Source organism: Echinops telfairi, unplaced genomic scaffold (genome assembly GCF_000313985.2).
Source record: "Echinops telfairi isolate 266 unplaced genomic scaffold, ASM31398v2 ScPeMD7_9;HRSCAF=40, whole genome shotgun sequence".
Taxonomy (NCBI): Eukaryota; Metazoa; Chordata; class Mammalia; order Afrosoricida; family Tenrecidae; genus Echinops; species Echinops telfairi.
This window is the reverse complement of record NW_022103906.1, coordinates 5,453,005-5,470,786: the sequence shown is the minus strand read 5'-3', so window position 1 is coordinate 5,470,786 and position 17,782 is coordinate 5,453,005.

The window sequence follows — 17,782 nt, the reverse complement described above, 5'->3', positions numbered from 1 at the left end:
GAAGGGTCACAAGGAAGAGATGAGCCATTAAGGGTGCAGTATAGCACTGATGAAACATACAACTTTCCTCTATTTCTTTGATGTTTCCTCCCCCACCCCGCCCCACTATCATGACCTCAATTCTACCTTAAAAATCTGAATATACAAGGACATGTACACTGCTACAGATAAGGGCCCACCACACAGGGCATACAGGACAGACAAATCCCTCAGGACCAATAATGAGAATAGAGATTCCAGGAGGGGAAGGGGGATGTGGGGGGAGAAAGGGGGAATCGATCACAAGCATCGACACATAACCCCCTTCCAGGGGGCAAACAACAGAAAAGTGGGTGAAGGGAGACAGTGGATGATGTAAGATATAAAAACAATAATTTATAATTTATCAAAGGTTCATAAAGGAGGAAGGGTGGGGGGAGGGAAAAATGAGGAACTGATATCAAGGGCTCAGGTAGAAAATGATGATGGCAACATATGTATAAAAGTGCTTGACACAATGGATGAATGTATGGATTGTGATAAAAGCTGTAAGCAGCCCCGATAAAAGAATTCAAAAAACAAAACACCTTCAATTTGGATTACAATTTAATGCAAATAAAACCCAAGTCCTTACAACTTTCAATAGGCAAAATTATGATTATCAGAGGAAAATATGAGGTTATTATGAATTTTATGGTGCTTGGGTGCAAAATCACTGCTCATGGAAGCAGTAGTCAAGATTTCAAATGCCACATTGCATTGGGTAAAAGTGCTGCCAAGACCTCTTTAGAGTATTGAAAAACAAGGATGTGACTTTGAGAACTAAACGTGCACCTGAACCACGCCATGAATTTTCAATTGCCTAATACTCATGTGAAAATTGGACGTTGTAATAAGGAAGACCTAAGAAAAGATATATTTATATTGTGCTGTTTTGGAAGAATATTAAAACTATCATGGATTGCTGAAAGAAAATAACAATCTTAGAAGAAGTATGACCAGAGTGCTCTTTAGAGGCAAGGATGGTGGGACGCCATTGTGTATATTGTGGACCGGTTGGCAGCGGAGAGCAGTCCCTGAAGAATGACATCATTCTTGATAAAGTAGTAGGGCAGCAAAAGAAGGGAGCTGGATGGCACAGCATCTGCAATAACAGAACCAAGCCTCGGAACAAGTACGACTGTGCAACGAGGCTTGGCGGCGCTTGGTTCCATTGTGCATAGGGTCCCTATGGGTCGATACCATCGTGATGGCGCATAAGAGCAACAACACAGAAAGGAAAATAAATGAGCTGATGGTGTATTTGTGCAAATGACTTATATTCTTCATGACTTGAATTTTCTGAGTGGTAGATTTCTAAGGAAGCTTCAAAGTATTCAAGGAAAAACAGAAGTACAGATAATGAAATATTTTAACCAACTCTTTGAAGGCCCGTTGTACTCTTTTCTCCATCAGAAAAGTCTTTGAACCTTATGTTAATTTCCAACATCTTAGGGTGGAGTGAAGGAAAAGAGAAGATCCCTATTCAGGAATCCCAAGGATAGCCCATTTTCCTCCCTGTAACGTTTCTCACACATCCCCTTGATTCTGCCCCTTAGAATGAGAAACATCGAGTGTACCCTCAAAGCATTCTCAAAAATATTGTTGCCCAACATTTGGAATACATATCTTGCACAGGAGATCTTTAAATAGTATATGGAATAATGGAATACAAGCTAATAGAATGTCCCCTTATTCTTTTTGAAAGTTTTCATTACTTATTATTGTTGGTGTGTAGAACTTTCAATGAGAAAGTGTGGATAAAAATGAAAGAACTTGATATTAAACAAAACATTTTAAAGTATTATTTTTAATTATACAATTTTTCACATTTAGACAAGTAAAAATGTATACATCACAAAATTCAAACCTATATGTGATGTAAAATATATACTTTATCTCTTTTTCATATTTACTTCTCCAGTTTACATCCGCAGTAAAATAGTAATACTCTTTCTTACGTATTTTTAAAAGATTAATCTTTAGATAATGATTATTCATAATTCCATAAGAAGTTAATGGTTATTCTGAAAATTTACTTTTTCAGGAAAAAAAATCGTCTTCCAAAAGGAAACTTGTAAAACATCACTAAAGTAACATGCATGCATTCTATAATGTACTTATACATGTTGTCTTTTATAGATGGTGGACAGATCGACCTCATATTCATTCAAGTTTATGTTAAAGCAAGAAAACAGAGGAAAAGTTATAAAATGGCATGATTGTATGTTAATACAAATAAAATATATATTTACAAAATCCTAGAACACATTTGAAGTAGTAGCTAACATGCTCAGTCTATAGATTAGATGTGATAGAAAAATTAGAGACAGTTCCAAAGAAAAAACAAAGAGAAGAATAATGATTTATTTCTTGATGATGTTCCCAAATAGAATTTCTCTTATTTCTTGAGGCATTCAGAACACTACATTTGTAACCTTCCCCTCTCCTCTGAAGTCCATGACAGTAATCTTTGCTCAGATTCACAAATCATTTCTTGTAGAATCTAAGGCTTGTTCCCCTGACAAATGTTGTCTGGTTTCACTCTAGTTCTCGATACAATACCAACATTATTCCAAATATATCAGAGATGGATATTTCTCTGTATAATTCACTAAATTAATTATAAAATAAGTATATTTGCAGACAAATATAGTACATAATGGTAATAATTGAATTGCTAAGTCTTATAAATTTAGAACATATGTTGCTGTCCAAAATAATAACCCTTTGTTCCTTTATCTCAAGAAACATTGAGAGTAGTTACTGAGACAGTTAAAAAGACATCAAATTTATATTATTGGAAATCCACAAGACCAATGAACTGTGCCGTCTATTACGGATGACATAAGTAGGTGAACTTACTTTTCAAGGCAGTGCAGAGCAAATTGCTTGCTCCACAGAACAAAATACTGCAGCACTTGCCATGAACAAACATAGAGGGAAGCCGCTTTTTTGTTCTTTTCATTTGCTTGTGTTTTGTGTGTATGTGAAATCAGATACAAACAAGGGGTGGGGGGGCATAGTCTGAACAGAAGATGATTTTTTTCTAAACATACCTAGAATAAAGATGCGGTTATTACACTGGGAAATGGCTGAAGAAAACCCCCAAATCCTCACCCACTGCCATTGAGTTCATTCCATCACAGAGGCTCCGCTGTGGGGTTTCAAAGGCTGTATGTCTCTATAGGGGCAGACACTCTCACCTGGTAGGTTTAAACCTCAGATCTCATAGTTATCCGTCTACGACTTAACCTAGCAGTGCCGTGATTGAAAAGGAAATAGTGATTTTATGCTGAAAATATCACTTTAAAGACGTGATGTTCAGCAAGTTTGACAAATGTAATGTATCCTTTGATTCTTGACTACTGCTTCCATTAGCATCAATGTGGATTCAAGTAAAATTTAATATTTGACACCTTAAAACGTTTCCCCATTTATTATTATGTTCCAGTTTTTGTGCCAGTTGTAATTTTTTTCTGTATATTGAGGTTTAGTCTATAATGGAGGCTGCAGGTTTCTATATTCATCAGTAAATCCTTCAAGTTGTCTTAACGTTCAGAAAACAAGGTTTTCTGCATATTACAGGTTGTTAATGAATCACAGGTTTGTCATCTGCATAGCACAGGTTGTTAATGAATCATTCTCTAATCCTGATTCTTGTTCATGTAGTTCACCTCAGATTATTTTCTCAGTATATATATATACAATACATACAATATGTATACAATATATATATTGAGTACACATATAAAGGATATAACCCAGCTTCCTTGATTTTCAACATCCCTACTTGTGATAACAAGAACCACTTGGATTCTCTGCAGAAGCTGATAATAATATCATTGATCCTGGAGCTATAATGTGCTACACATTGAGATGCTAACAAAAAGGTCAGCAGTTCAAAGCCCCAGTCACTCTATAAGAGAAAAGGGGGGCTTTACAGTCTTGAATTTACAATCTTGGAAACTCTAAGAGGGTAAGTATTCCCTGCTCTGTGGGTGATTATAAACTGGGCATGAGTCAGTGACAGTAGAGTAGGACTTGCCACACTGACCTTCAAAACTGTGCAAACCATCAGGAAAGGAGTTAGGTAGACTTTTGGAGACACAGCATCTAATTTCAATGAAATACTTCCTTAAATCCACATTGCTCGGCATCAGATTCTGCCTCCTCATTCCACATACTCCCATGGTGCCACATTGCAAGGAAGCACATCCACATCATCCTTCAGTCCTTTGATAATGTCTTTCCTGGGGTTTCTCTCATAGTTCACACTGCTTTTTCTGAGTCAAAATTTAACCTATTAACTTTGCCAAACATATTTTAAGGAGCTATTTAAATCAGTAAATGGATGTAGCATAACTGGAACATAAAGAGGAAATATAACATTTATTGATGAACATTAGAGCTTCCTCTATGGATAACATCTCAACATCAAGAAAGTGAAAGTCTTCACAGCTGGATCAGTAAACAACATCACGACAAATGAAGAAAAGTTAGGAGTTGTCAGGAACTTCATCTGATGGAGATATCCACTCACCATTAATGGAAGCAGAAATGAGGAAATAAAAAGATTTATTTTATTGAGCAAATCTGCTTCCAAATATCTCTTTAAATTGTTAAAGGAAAAAGAAACACATTACAGACTAATATGTTCCTTATCCACACCCAGGACTTTTAAACCACATGCCCAAACTGGAAAATTAATATGAAAGACCTAACGATAATTAATGCATTTGATGTTGGCAAAAAATATTGACTATTTCATGAACTGTGCACGTAAGCAGTGGTCAAGAGATCAAGCAATGCATTGGATTAGGTAAATCTGCTGTACAATACCTCTTTAAAATTGAAAAGCAAGGATGTTACTTTGAAGACTAAAGTGCGGCTGACCATAGTATTTTAAATCACCTCATATGCACATGAAACCCATTAGGAAATGAGTTAGTAGGGCTTTTGCAGGCAGAGTACAAGGAAGACTGAAGAACAGCTGATGCATTTAAATTGTGGTACTGGCAAAGAATATCCAAAATACTGTGGACTGCCAAAAGAATATACACATTTATGTTGGAAGAAATACAGCAAGAATGCTCCTTAGAGCCAAGGATGGCTAGCCTCTGTATCATGTACTTTGGATATGTTGTCAAGAGAGACCAGTCCCTGGAGAAGGGTATAATGTTTGGCAAAATAGAGGTATGGAAATAAAGAGAAGACGTTCAACAAGATGGATTAACACAGCGGTCTCATCGATGGGCTCAAATGGAAGAGGATGGTGTAGGACTGCGTAGTATACTGTTCTGTTGTACCAAGGGTCACGCTGAGTCAAACCATCTGAATGGTACCGAACAACAACTAGAAAAGGGACAAACAAGTCTGTATTGGATGAAATACGGGCAGAACACTTCTTATAAGCAAGGATGGTGAAAGGATGTTATCCCATGTATTTTGAACAGGTTATCTGGATGAACCAGTGCCTGAAAAAGGGCATCAAACTTGGTAGAGGGTCAATGAAAAGGACGACCAGCCTCAGCAAGGCTGGTTGACACATTCGTTGCAATAATGGGCTCAAACATAGCACTGATCATGGTCATGGCACAGGATTCTTCAGTATTTCATTTTGTTGCACACAGGGTCGCTGTGAATCACAATGACTTGGCAGTACCTAACAACAGCATAACTGGAATCTAGCACATTAAACAGCAGAAAAGTATTATTTTTAAATTATAAATAATAGTAAAAATAATTTCTTACATTTAGGAATTATTCTTATACTGTATTTTATGAGAGGAAAAATAAAATCTTCAAAAACACTACAACACAGGATGTTTCATGTGACATGCTTAGATCTCTATTAGAATAATTCCCCCCTCCCCCAAAATCAAACCTTGTGCTGGTGAGTCAATTCTTTGTTATGGACACATTATAGGATAAGCAGGAGGTGACCCTATGGAAGCTGGCTGCCACATCTTTCTACTATGGAGTAGTTTATGGGCTCTGACTACTCAATTTTTTTCAGCAGCCAAGTGCCTTTACCAGCTTGGCCTGTGTCCCTAAATCCAGACCTGTATGGAGAATAATTCCTACCTTCACAATACAATTAAAACAACAACAAAGCCCCTCGTTCTACGCTGTTATCTTTGGCCATGAGAGACACATCTCTGCAATCAGTAATCAGACATGATTTTCGGGAAGGCTTCTTTTGCAGTAAAAATGCCTTAGGAATCCTGCACCATTTTGTATACTTTCCACAGAAAAGTATTTTCTTCTTGGGGAATTAAAAAAAAAAAAAAAGAAAAAGCTTCCATTAGGAAAACAATCACTTTTAAAATGTAATAAACAGTGCCCAAAATGATTAACTCATCAACAAAATCTGAATGTCTAACTGTTAGCAAAATTGGAGAACAGTATTAATTTTCAAAACCAAAATCAAATTTATACTTCATGAGGCAAAAACTGGAAAACAATAAAAATGATGATGTCCTAAGAGGTTTGAAGAAGTTTATGCAATTTCAACAAATCCCATGTTTATAAGCCCAGAAATAAGTTGCATCCTATACAGCTCCCAAAGGAGCTCCACAAAATATAGTTACAGATAGACTCTTCCTCCCAGCCCAGTAATTTTCTCCAGATGTTTATCAGCCTCCTTGAAAGGCAAACAATCTTCCCTGGGAGAAGTTTCCTCTATACAAAAGAGCAGTCTCCTTGAACTGCACTGCTCAAATCTTCCCCTCCTGGTAAGTTGCGAGTAGATAGACTATTAGCCATCAGTGTGGTGGCCGTTATCTGAGGTCCACAGATGCAATATGTCTCTTTTAGGTCAAATTACTAAAGAAAGATTTATAAAAGAAGGAAATACAACTGGATCCTAGTGCTTGTAGCATCACATAATACCATATTGGAAATTTCTTCTCAAAGATATAGACAGTGCTATTCCTTTCAGAGATTAAAAGTTGGTGAAGTTAGCCTATATTAACATTTTAGCAAAACAAAAATATTTTTGGTTTTAAAACAAAAATTATTTTCAAAAAACAGAACTTATTATTATTTCATTATAATCCCACTTTCATGGGATTCAGTAACCAAAGCCAATCTTTTTGATTAAATTTTATTTTACAGCATTGTTTTCTCAGTTAAATTTGAAGTGCCTCATATGTACATATGCTGTTAAGTCTCGAGGGGGTTCCAATTTGTCGTTACTGAACACAACACAGGCCAGTTATGCTCCATTCTCACTATCTCTCCTCTCTTTGAATCCATGGTTTTAATGATTGTATCAGTTCATCAAACTGGAGATCTTTTCTCTCTATGGTTGACCAGTTCTTTTTGATACAATGACACGATATTCCTTCCATCTTTTTGTTTTGATTCTTCCACTGTAGTTCAATATTTTCTCTATAGAATCATTCAGTATTGAAACCCATGGCTTGATTTACTTATTTATTTGTTTCTGCATGATAAATGCTACATATGTTTTCTCATTATTGATATTTTTACCTCAAGTTCTGCACATTTCATTATAATAGTTAACATTGTCTTCTCAAGTTGACCTTTGAAATCTTCTGTTCAGTCCTTTCATGTCCTCATTTCTTCAACATTCTTTAGCTACGCTACATTCGAAAATAAATTTCAGACTCTCTTCTGACATACATTTTGCTCTTTTCTATATTTTCTGTCACTTTAATGACCTTTTGATTTTTCTTACACTATGTCCTTGATGCCATACCACAACATGCCTGGTCTTCAATTATTAATGTTCAATGTGTCAAATCTGTTTTTGAGATTGTCTCTGAATCCTAGGGAGATGTGCTCATGGTCTGACTTTGGCTCTAGTTGACGTGTTTTAATTTCCTTCAACTTGAACTTGAATGTGCCTATGAGAAAATGATGCCTTGTTTCACAGTGAACTACACACTTGTTCTGATGGATGATATTATGTCTCTCCGTGATCTCTTCCCACACATGCAATCAATTAAATTACTGTGCTCTATCTGGTGATGTCCATAAATATAACCTTCATTATGCTGTTGAAAACGGGTATTTGCAATAAACAAATGTTTGCTCTTGCAAAATTTTACCATGTTACAAGATTTTTATCACAAAGGCTAGATTTTCAAATACCAACACAATCATCCATGGTGAACATATTTCAGTGGAATTCTCATTGTAAGAATAGACTAGGAAGAACAAAAAGGCTATCCACTTCAGAGATTGACAAATGGAAACAAATCTACAAGGGCCACGATTCAATACACCTTAAGAACTTTCCACCTCAATTAAAAAGCAATCTCAAGAATAGACTTGATACACTGAACAATAAAGTCTGAAGACAAGAAACTTGTGGGATGACATCAAGTATATCAGACATACAAAAGCAAAAGGTCATTACTGTTTAAGAAAGAAAGTAATAAACAGAAGGGATGCCAGAAAAGACTCCTAAAATTGTTCTTGAATGCAGAGTAACTGAAGCAAATGGAAGAAATACTGAAGAAAAGAGCTTAAAAAATTGTAAAGGCATTGCACTTTGTGAATATTAACTAATTATGAATATTTCAAAGAATGTGAATTTTATAACATGTCACTGTGTTCATGAGGAACCTGTAAACACCAACAGAGAACAATCCCACTAGAACAAGGCAAATACTTCAGAGTTTCAATAGTGTGCAAGAGAGTTTTCTCCTAAAAACTTACTTATTCAATTTGTATGTTAAGCAAATAATCCAATAAACTGGACTGTGTTTAGAAAAACATGGCATCAGGATTGGAGCAGGCTCATTAGTAACCTGTGATAAGCAGATGACACAACCATGATTTCTGAAAGGAAAAAGCCATGAAGGACTTGCTGAAGAAGGTCAAAGACTACTGTCTCTGAAGTAGATCACAGCTTGATATAAAGAAACAAAACACTAGACCTACATACAACCTCATGATAAACCGAGAAAAGATCAAGATTGTCCAATAGTTCATTTTAAATGGATCCACAATCGATACTCACAGAAGCAAAAGTCAAGAAATCAAATATTATTGTATGCTGAACAGACCGGTAGCACAAGAACACTGCCAACTGCTCAGAGAGCAAAGACGAAGTTTTGAGGAGTACGGTGTGCCTGGTTCAAACCATTGTAGTTTCAATCAGATCTCCACAAGGAACAAAAATACAGTAGAGTGATTGAGCATGCCCAAGAACAAACAAATCTGTCTTAGAAGAAATATAGCCAGAATGAACCTTACAATCCAGGACAGTGAGACTGTGTCTCATGTACTTTGGTATGTTATGAACAGAGACCTGTCTTTGCAAAAGCACACCAGGCTTGGTGAATTGTCATTATTGCTGTGGTTAGTCGCTGTCAAGTCAGTACTAACTCGTAATGACCATGTAAAGAATAGACAAAACACCCCAAACCTCTGAGGAAACTTTCTTTTATTGATTTTATATAAGTCATGAAATTATTGACATTATAGTAAACCTTATTATTGTGTATTAGGATGTCATAACTGGCAAACCGCTGAAAAACCTGACCCAGATAAGATGACACAAAATCTTAAATATCATATTATCATATTCTTGGTGTTTAGCACATGGTCTATTACATCGTCAGTTTTCAGTAGACTTTTAAATTATGAATAATTAGCTTCCAAGAAAATTTTTATATTTATCTTTAATTACTAGCTCCTCATAAATCTTTTCATGTTACCCTACTTCCACATCAACTCATTTCTTTTTATTTTAGCATAAAACATTGTTACTGCTGCATGAAGAAAATTGAAGCTATCTCCCCTGGCTCTTCCCAATAAATGAATCTACAGTGGTATCTATCACTTCTCTCCTCAAATACTCCTTTCTCTTCTAGATCTTTCAACAAGTCTTTCATCAGCCAGGATTAGCTATCATATGTGTTTTTGTATATAGAGAATTTTATTACTCCTTTTTATTACTAAAATTTCCTACTTCTGTTATCAATCTTAATTTAATAATATACTCTTGTCTTTCAGAACAGCAATGTTTCCTTTACTGTATCACTGTCACCCACCGTCTGTCCTTTTAACCCTCCAACACCATGGTTACTTTTTAGTGCTGTTGTAGTCATTCCAATAAGTAAGGATTCTTTGTACAACAAAACAGAACACTGACCTGTAAGTACCAATAGACATTTGATATGTTTGAGTCCATTGTTGCAGTAACTATGTTAGTTCAGTTAGTTGAACATCTTTTTCTCAGACTCTCTAGTTTACCACAACCATTTGTCTGTCAGTTTGTTCATACTATGGTAGCAATGTGTTGGTGTGATGCTGGATGCTATTGCTACATCACTGGTATTTCAAATACCAGAAGGGTTACCCAAAGTGAACATATGCTAGCGAACCTTTCTGACTAAGAACAGACTGGACAAAAGGAATAGTCTATCAGCTTTTGATGAAACAGCCCCTGAAAACCTTATGAATAGCTTTGGAATATTGTCAGATACTGAAAAACCTCATGAATAATAGCAAGCACTGTCAGATAAAATGCCAGAATATGAACCCCTCTGGTGGAAAGGAATTAAAAATATAACTGAGCAAGGGTTGACTTCTCAAAGCAGAGTTGATCACAATGATATGAATTCAGTTAAGACTTCAGGACTCTAATTTCAAAGTAGGGGCACAATTCAAAATGAGAAGGAACAATTGTAAATGTCAAGTAGTAATAGGACAATATCTATCCTCAAAAAGGGAAATCCAGTCAATACTACCTTTATTTAAATTTATACAGGATCTGTTACAACTAGTAATGAAGGAATTGTCTAATTCTACCAACTTTTCCATCTGAAGTTGATAAAACATGCAAGCAAATTGAATTTATAATTACTGCTACTAGAATACAAAAGTGGAAAACAAAGTGGAAGTTCAAAATATGGCCTGTGTGAAAGAAAATAACTGGAGACATCATGGTAGCTTTTTGTAAGATCAGGACTTCATTATTTCAAATACCCTTTTCAACAACATAAATGATTATTACATGCATGTGGACGGCACATAAATCAAATGAACTACATCTGTGGAAAGAGATGATAAAAAAGGCTCAATGTAGGCAGCTAAAACCAATTTACCCATTCCAGAATTCAAACTGAAGCCAAAGAAACTTCAAACAAGTCCATGAAAGCCAAAATATAACCTTGAGTCCATCCCACCTGAATTTCAAGAACAGATTTGATGCATTGAACTCTGAGAACAGAAGACTCGATGAACTGTAGGATGACATCAAAACCATCATACATAAAGGACGCAAAGGGTCATTAACATACAGAAAAGGAAGAAAAGATCAAAGTGGATATCAGAAGAAACTATAAAACTTGCTTTTAGAGTAACTAACGCACATGGAAAAATGATGAAGTCAAAGAGCTGAATAGAAAATTTTAAAGGGCAGCTTGAGAAGACAAAGTAAAATATTATAATGAAAGGTGCATAGAACTAGGGTTTGAAAACAAAAAAGAATATACAGCATATTTTAGATGGAAAGAGCTGAGGAAAATATTTAAGCCTCAAGTTTTAATATTTAGAGATTCTTTAAATTATTTCCATCTTCTTTTGATGTTTCTTGAATCATTCAATATTTTCACACAGTCACTCTACCCAAAAGAACTAGTTTACATTCAACCATTTCAAGAGGTAGCTCATGATCAAGAGCCAATGACACTGAATGAAGTCGTTTAAGCGGCACTGAAAGCATTTGCCAAACACAAGGTGTTAAGAATTTATGGAATACCAATTGAAATATTTGAACAAGCTGATGACGCACTGGAAGAACTCATTAGTCTATGCCAAAAAATTTTGGAAGAGAGCTACTTGGCCAACTGTTTGGAAGAGATCCATTTTTGAACCCATGCCAAAAAAAGGTGACCCAATGGAATGTGCAAATTATAGAACAATATTATTAAAAACACATCCAAGTAAAAATTGCTGCAGGTCATCTAACAATGTTCACAGCAGTATATTGACAGGGAGTTGACCGGGGTTCAGGCTGGATTCAGAAGAGTACATGGAACAAGGGTGATCACTACTGACATCAGATAGATCTTGGCTAAAAACAGAGAACACCAGAAATATGTTTACTTCTGTTTTATTGACTATGCTAAGGCATTTGACTGTGTGTATCATAAGAAACTATAAATATCCATCAAAATAATGAAAATCCAAGAACACTATATTGTGCTCATGCAGTACGTATATCCAGATCAAGAGGCTGTTGTGAAAACACAAGAGCTTATTGCAAGGTATAAAATAAGGAAAGGTATCAATCTTGGTTGCAGCCATTGCGATGATTATTCAATCTTCCTTCTGGGGAAAACTATCAGAAGATTTGGATTATGTAAAGAAGAAGAATGTGCATGAAGATTGGAGAAAGGCTATTGACACCTTGTAATAAGCAGATGATACAATCTCCCTTGCTGAAAGAGAGGCAAACTTGTAGCACTTGCTGATGAAGAACAAGGATTGTAGCTTTCAGTATGGATTATAACTCAACGTAAAGAAAACCAAAATCCTCACACCTGTACATGTAGGTTAAAGTTAAGATAAATAGAGAGAAAAAATGGGGTTGTCATGTATTTTATGTTGCTTTAGGTCCATAACCCATACTCAAGGAAGCAGCAGTCAAGAGATCAAATGACACATCACATTGGGTAAATCTGCTGCACCAAGATATCTTTCAAGTGTTGAAAAGTAAGGATGTTTCTTTGAGCACTAAGGTGTACTGAACCCAAGCCATGGTATTTTCAATTGCTTCACACATATATGAAAGCTGGATATTTAATAAGAAGACAGAAGAAGAATCCATACATTTGAATTACAGGACTTTTGAAGATGTTGAAAGTATCACGGACTGCTAAAACAACAAACAATATCTTGGAAGAAGTATGTCCAGAAAGTTCCTTAGAATACAAGATGGTTAGGCACTGTCTCATGTGCTGTAGACATGTTATCGGGAAGTATTTGTCTCAGAAAGAGGGCATCATACTTAGTAAATTATAAAGGCAGTGAAAAAGAAGAAACCCCTTGATGAGATGAATTGGCACAATGGCTCCAACAATATGCTCAAGCATAATGATGATGAGGATGGTGACAGACAGACATCATAATTATGAGGGTAGTGCTTCTTCTGCCTTACACAGCATGTCTATGAATTGGAATTGACTGGACAGCGCCTACGGTGGTGATGCCATTAACAGAAAATTTCGGGGATGGTTGTGTTGTATAATAAGCAAATGTAAGATCGAAGGTAGTACGAATGGTTCCTGTTTTACATATATTAAATATGTCAAAATGTTTAGACATCAATGTAGAATAAACAATTGGGTATAAGTGTGTAGACATATAAAACCTACAGATCCATATTAGACAACCAAAGCCATACTTATAGATGGTGATGTGCATTCAGTGTGTTGACAAACAAATCTATAATGGTTTCAGTGTTAAAGATTCTAAGGTTTTCTCTAATAAAACTCAGTCATATGAGCTGAGAAAATGATTTGTAAAGTGGATCCACAAATTCGGACAGTTTAGTACTTTTTTTTTTTAAATAATTTTATTAGGGGCTCATACAACTATTTTTTTAAAAAAAAATTTTATTAGGGGCTCATACAACTGTTATCACAATCCATACACACATCAATTGTGTAAAGCGCATTTGTACATCATTCTCAAACATTTTCTCTCCACTTAAACCCCTGGCATTAGGTCCTCATTTTTCACCTCCCTCCTCGCTCCCCCCTCCCTCATGAGCCCTTGATAGTTTATAAATTGGTATTTTGTCATATCTTGCCCCTCTTATCACAATCCATACACACATCAATTGTGTAAAGCGCATTTGTACATTCATTGCCCTCATCATTCTCAAAACATTTCCTCTCCACTTAAACCCCCAGCATTAGGCCCTCATTTTTCCCCTCCCTCCCCGCTCGTCCCTCCCTCATGAGCCCTTGATAGTTTATAAATTGTTATTTTGTCATATCTTGCCCTGTCTGACGTCTCCCTTCACCCACTTTTCTGTTGTCCGTCCCACAGGGAGGAGGTGTTAACAAACCCAGGGACAAGGGAACCACAAGCGATCCAAATTGGTGGGGAGGTGGGTGTGGGAGACCTGGTAGGGCAGGATCAAGGGGAATGTAACAAAGAGGAAGTGCTGAAATCCTGGTGGGGACTGAGCATGATAGTGGGACAGGAGGAGAATCAAGGGAAATAGAGGAAAGAGCTGGGAGGAAAAGGGCATTTATAGAGGTCTAGATAAAGACATGTACATATGCAAATATATTTATATGAGGATGGGGGAATAGATCTATGAGCCTATATGTATAGGTTTAGTATTAAGGCAGCAGTAGGACATTGGGCCTCCAGTTTAGTACTTTTTAAATAAAAAATATTTTAATGTACTGGTGAGAAAATATTCAAATGATCATCCTACCTATACTTGGATATTGGGTTAGGTTGAGTTGTCCAGAAAAACAAAACCAGTGACACTCATATATGTGTAAGAAAGGGCTTTAAATCAAGAAGTCATCTAATAGAGCTTTAAATCAAGAAGCCAACCCAGCCCAGTCCAACTTAAATCCATGAGCCCAGTGCCAGTTGGAACTGTCAGACTCATGGAGATGCAGGCTGATAAAGCAGAAAGGGGAAGCTAGATACAGGAAAATTACAGGTCAGTGGGTACAGAGTGAAGTGGATCCAAGGTGAGTGGACCATGACAGTGAGCTGACAGATCTCAAGGTCAGGCAGCCATTATGGGACCACCCCTGGAGGCACACACAACATCCCAGTAACAGGAAGGCAAAAGTGTGAGGGAGTGGGGAGGACTCCTCAGTGTTCCTCTTGAATAAAGACCGCACCTCTCAAGAGGCATCATCAAACTGTGACCTAATTGGTAGGTTAGATTCCACCCTTACACTTTCATGCAAATTCAAGTTGACATGTAATCTAACTACCAAAGTTAGAGAGGAGACCAAACTAGGAAATGATACTAACTGGGAGGAGTGGAAATGATAAAAAAAAAAACTTGAAGACATAATATAAAAGAGCAAAACAGTGCAAGTAACATAAAAATACACAAATAAATGAGATATGGTTAGGGCGGGGGATTGTTATATTGTGACATTTCAGATTTGGCTCTATCCAAATGTGAGAGTACTGGAACTCCAGGTAATTGAGACTCTTCTTTTTACTTTTTTTTTTTTTTACAATTCTTAGGGTTATGAGTAAATGTAGTGTGGAATAAATAATATTTCCTACCTACAATTATTATAATTATTATATATTTTCTGTTAGTTTTTTTCCTAAGATTTATTTGCATCCTTTGCCTCATATTTTATAAGGGTTTATACATGCACCATGCATGCACTTTGCTTATAATATTTTCTTTATTGAGTCACTAGTTCCTTTTATTGTCAAATATGTAATGAGGAGCAACCCTATGGCAGATCCATTTCGTGTCCTGAGAGTACAAAGGAGAAAATAGACAAAATCTGCACCTTCACGAACTTAGAAGTTCATACAAGAAACCCTACAGCTTGTAAATGTTCATTAAATATGGAAAAAGTATTATAGAAGTAAAATATAACAAAGGGAACAACCATTTATTTCCAACTATTTATAATGGTATATGTTGCTTTATGAAATTTATTTTATTTCAGTCAACACTATTTAGAGACATCATAATGAGAACAAATTATAACACAATGGAATATATTTGCAAAACACAAATACCAATTGTACTATATATACACCTAGCATTGTTACATTAGTCTTCTGTTTCGTATCCACACTCATACATCCATTTTCCACAGTTCTATGTATTTATTGACTCATGATGTAAAAGTCTTTGAATGCCACTAAGAACAAGAAATGATTCTATTGTGGTAGCAGTGTTGATTAGGGTACTTTAGTTAGAAAGTTTTTCACAAATCTAATATACTCCATTGATTTGTCCATATGATGTCTTGTAAATTATTGCACTTGATCCTTCAGAGGGTGATAAATAATTTAAAAAGTGCTGAGGGGGTTGTAGAACTGACTTGACCAAATAGCTCTAACTTTCTGGTTATATAGATAAATTATGTTTATTAGCCAAAGGAGTTTGTTTTTCATATCAGAAGTAAAATTAATTATATTCTCCCATCAATTAAATTTCAGAATATGTTTAACATCCTTTTAAAGAGAAAAGTAAATGTCCCAGCATATAAAACTTTTTCTGCATAACAAGGCACAAAATATTAATTAATATCCATTATACGAAGTTTTAATGATTTTCAGAAATAAAAATATTTTAATAAGACTTTAGCAGTATCTCTCATTTTCAAAATCTTCTGAAAAGTAGTTGTACTCAAATACACTAGCTATAACCCAAAGAGTGATATTTCTTAATATAGAATACACTGAACCTAATAATTCTCAGAGTATCTTAATAAAAAATGGATTGCAATTTAACATAACTAACTGTTGTAGGAAAATACATTTAACACAGGACATAGAGATGACCTTCTTCACCGAGTCCTGTGGTAGTTTCTCTATGTAATGGTGTCAAAATGGCATCCCATAATTATGGGGGCAAAAGAAAAGGGTATAGGTTACAGAGCCACTGAAGCTATAAACTTCTATTAAAAGCCTGATAGATGCAGGGTACAGAAGAAAGAGGCTTTTTTAAGAGAGCTAACAAATCTTTTTATACCTACATAATCTTTCAGGCTGGTGCATTTTAGAGGTCAGATATTAGAACAGAATAGAGAATAGAAGTTTAACCATCTACTGAGAAATTGAAGAGTAACATTAGATTTAAACTAAATAGTAAGATTTACATCTCTTCTTCAGGTTAAAAAAGTTGGTTAACATAATTGTAAAATATATCACTTATAGGCTCTACCACTGTAAGGCATTAGGGACATTTTCTCTATCATTTATGTGTACGCTGTGGGCATGTCAAAATGACCACATCACATCTAGCAATAGAAGCTCAACCATCTTCCTATGGACAGAACATGAGACAAAATTATTTTCTCCACCTGAATCGAATTTAATATGAATTTCTATAATTAGATACTTTCCAATCAGTTATAATCCATAGCAAACCCATGTACACAGAACAAATTCAACGCTGCTCTGAACTGCATCACCCTAACAAAATGTCTCACATTTAAGCCTTTTGGGGCATCCACCGCGCCAATTCATCCCCTCGAATGTCCTCCGCGTTTTCCGTTCGTGTTCCGCTTTCTCAAGCACAATAGGATTGATTCCCCAGTGAACAGCGCCCCAAGGACACATCCAGAAGAAGGCTAGCCATCTTCACTCCTAAAGAACATCCCAACTGCCCTTCTGTGTTGGATTTGTTGACTCTACTGGGAGACTTGGTATATTTAATATTCTTCATCTTAACATAAGTCAAAAGCATCAATTCTTAGATATTTCTTATTCACTGCCCAAATTTCAGAGGCCTTTGAGGTGAGTTAAAAGACCATGGCTAGGTTCAGGGATTCCTTAATGTTCAAAATGACATTTTTGATTTTTAACCATTTAAAGAGGTTTTTCACATAAACTTTTCCAAACACAACACATTATTCGATCTCTCAGCTGCTGCTTTCATGGACATAGTGCATCAAGTTAAATAAAATCCTTGACAACTTCAATCTTTGCCTTGTTCGTATTAATGAACATAATAATAATGTTCAGTTGTACAGCATTCATCACTTGCAGCCAGGATCATGTGTCACCCGTACATGGCCAATTTTTAAGTATTTTTCTA